The sequence below is a fragment of the Falco biarmicus genome, chromosome 8, assembly GCF_023638135.1.
Source record: "Falco biarmicus isolate bFalBia1 chromosome 8, bFalBia1.pri, whole genome shotgun sequence".
Classification (NCBI taxonomy): Eukaryota; Metazoa; Chordata; class Aves; order Falconiformes; family Falconidae; genus Falco; species Falco biarmicus.
In genome coordinates this window covers 36,709,706-36,712,703 of record NC_079295.1, presented here as the reverse complement: position 1 = coordinate 36,712,703, position 2,998 = coordinate 36,709,706, and the positions used below count along the sequence as shown (strand labels likewise).

The window sequence follows — 2,998 nt, the reverse complement described above, 5'->3', positions numbered from 1 at the left end:
GGCTGCCAAGTAGTAGGTGTGACCACTTTGCTGATTCCAAGTTTCCTCAAGATTTGGAGCTTAAATTTAAGAACCTGAAAACACACTGTCCTTTTATTATTGGAGGGAATACTGCGTAAAAGAAACACTAGGTAATATTTAAAGCTTGGAGTTATTGCTCAAATCTCTGGAAAAGGGAGGGTTCACAGGCATGCCAACCCAGCTGTTTTACACTGGTCTTGAAACCACCACCAGCAATAGGACACAAAAATTTGCATCTCAAAACACATGCATCAACCTTCCTTCTCAAGGAAGCAGAAATAAAACCCAGTCTTTTGAGATTATTTGGGTTCAAAATTAGTGCTTTTTCTCAAAGTTCAGTCGGAACGGGTTCATTTTCTACAACCCTCCTGTCAAAACTCTGGTTCTTGTAAATGAGTGAAAAAACCCAAGAGTACTCCTGAGGAAGGGCTTCCAGTACGCATAGTGGAGTACCTTTTCCTCCTACTTTCCACCTCCCATGGGACCTGCACCATGAGACAGCTTCAGAAAGTGCATTTTACAGATGTTGACAAAACCCACAATCTTTGAACTATGGTAAGAAAAATAGTGTCATTGTAAGTACATTGTAGTGTACATTGTAAGTACAGGGATACAGTACAGAGGAATCAAACCCAAGTACTGAAATTTAAGGTTAAAAAACTTGATTTGGGTTTTGGAAATCCACAGTCATTTCCAATAGCGATGTGACACCACACTCCTGGCATTAATTACATTTTTTTTTTTAAGGTATAAGGAGTTAAGCATTTCAGGGAAAGGAGAAATTAATTAGCTAGTTCAGTTTGTCATACCTTCGCAAGTCTTTTAAGACATTTATTTTTAGACCCGATTATGGGAATGTGCATTTACATCCCAATTAAAGAAAGCAAATGCTCAGTCCTCTTCACTGCAAACCAAGGATTGGGAACCTTTCCTCCTAAGGTCTCACAAAGATCCTTGGCATGCTCTTGTCACCCACCCCCTCACCCCTTCCCCCCCACACTTCCCACTGCTAAAAAAAAATTAAGAAATAAAAATTTTAAAATTAAATCATTAAGCATGGCCAGACACTACACAACAAAATTACGAGGGTGCAAGCTCTCAACGCCAGGGTGGAGTTCAGGTGCAGCTTAAGATGGCATAAAATGTCTAGAATTTGCTTTTCAGGTATCATATGCCTGATCACCATAATAATGTAAAGGAAGCAAAGTAAACATATTAGACTTGAGACTTCCAAGCATTCCGCTACTTAACTGATTTGATAAAAGCCAGCAATGTTTTGCCAATAACTGAAAAGGGATCTTCTTAGTGTTTACAAATGAAGTTGGAAAATTAAACGTAGCAAAATGGGATAATTTCTGCACAATAGAGGTGAGGTAGGGAATTTTATTGAAAATACTTTTTCTTTACAAGTTCTTAGAAATAAAGTTGTTTTTTCTAATCTCACACAAACGGCTGTACCTCAAAAATTCAACTATGCTAATATGAAACATTTATATTTACAGTTAGCCAAAAGAATATACAGAACTGCCATTTTATGCAAATACCGAAGTACCAGATCACAGTGAGATACATTACTTCAGCACTCCCACCATTAGCGACAGATTAAGATTCAACATACGAAAGAATCTCTCTATTCTACAAACCTCATATCTCACAAAAAGGGAAGATTTTTAATAGTGATGTAGCAAGGTCTCCACTACGGCGTCATTTTACAAATTACAGAATGCACGTACTCAAATTTATAACAAAAAAGTCTGTAATCAAAGTGATGAACAGAGTAATAGTGTTGCCTATTAGCCTTTTATTGCATTTATTCAGTCATTCACTTGTGAGGCTGATGCCGACTCTATTAATTTTCATTTATTTCTAACACCTCAGCCAGGCTGCAATTCACACACTAATTTGCAGTGGGTTTCAGTCAGGGAAAACTAGTGGCATCTTGTTGCATATCCTCTCCCTCCCTCTCAGCCCCTACTAGCACAGACACAAAGACACATACAATTTCACACATTTACAATCACATTGAAAACCAAACCCAATGAGTTTTATGGACATCCTTTACAAAGAAACAAAAAAAAATAAATCAGTTTGGATCTCAATGTAGCATAGCAACATTTTATCCATGGTATTTCACAATTTCCCGGAATCAAAACAGGAAATATTTCTTTTGAAACAGCACCTTAGGATGAAGGCCTACGCTCTTTTCCAATTTAGATTAGACAGGCACTAGTTACCATCCAGACATTGTAACGCCAAGTTACGACAGCAATTACTATATTTACAGTACAATATATTGCTTATCCAGAGTGGCTGTATAAGACGCATTTCATGGCACAACTATTTAAAACAGACTCAAAAAGAAAGTACTGTAGTGCTTCAAAGAAAAATAAAAGACAATTCACCGCTATTTCATCCGTCTACCCATACTATAGGACAGTATGTAACACGGATTACATTTAATAAAAATCAGACACAAAAGTAGCGCTGAGATGGAAAGGGAACGGCCTATAAAAGGAGAGAAAATATTCAACAATGCAGAAGTTACGTAACAAGAAGTTACATTCCAAATGTAGAAAAATAACATGTTGGTAGGGATAAGACAGCTTTGGGTTTTGTACACGGGCCAAGATTTAAGCCAAGATTAGCAGAAAATGCGATCAGGTTTCCATTTAAATATTCCTTAAGTGTAAAAAAAGTATCCATAGTTCAAATAAAACTTATTCAAGTAATTACAAGCGTTTGCATTACTGGAAACAGAGTATTACATAGTAATTGATATACTTGTAGTTACATAATACAGCAACTACCGACCGAGTAGATATTGAACAGTTTTATCATTTAAAGCACACGTGAGTGATGTTAACTGAAAGGGCAAAGCTCCAGCTGTGACATCTGAGACTTACAGAATGACACGAGCACTAAGGGAATGAGGTGGCTTAGCAAAAGTTTACTTCACATCGTGGTCACTTCCAAGTTA

The 2,998-nt window shown here is 37.1% G+C and overlaps 1 protein-coding gene across 8 annotated transcripts in view; it reads right to left on the bottom strand.

Moving 5' to 3' along the window:
- Positions 1 to 1,384: 1,384 nt before the first annotated feature.
- Positions 1,385 to 2,998, bottom strand: part of CCNT2 (cyclin T2) — a 25,744-nt gene continuing 24,130 nt past the window's right edge. For all 8 annotated transcript variants that reach the window (XM_056349549.1, XM_056349551.1, XM_056349556.1 and 5 more), the window contains one exon: positions 1,385 to 2,998. This exon is cut by the window's right edge. The gene's annotated coding sequence lies outside the window, so the exon portion shown is untranslated.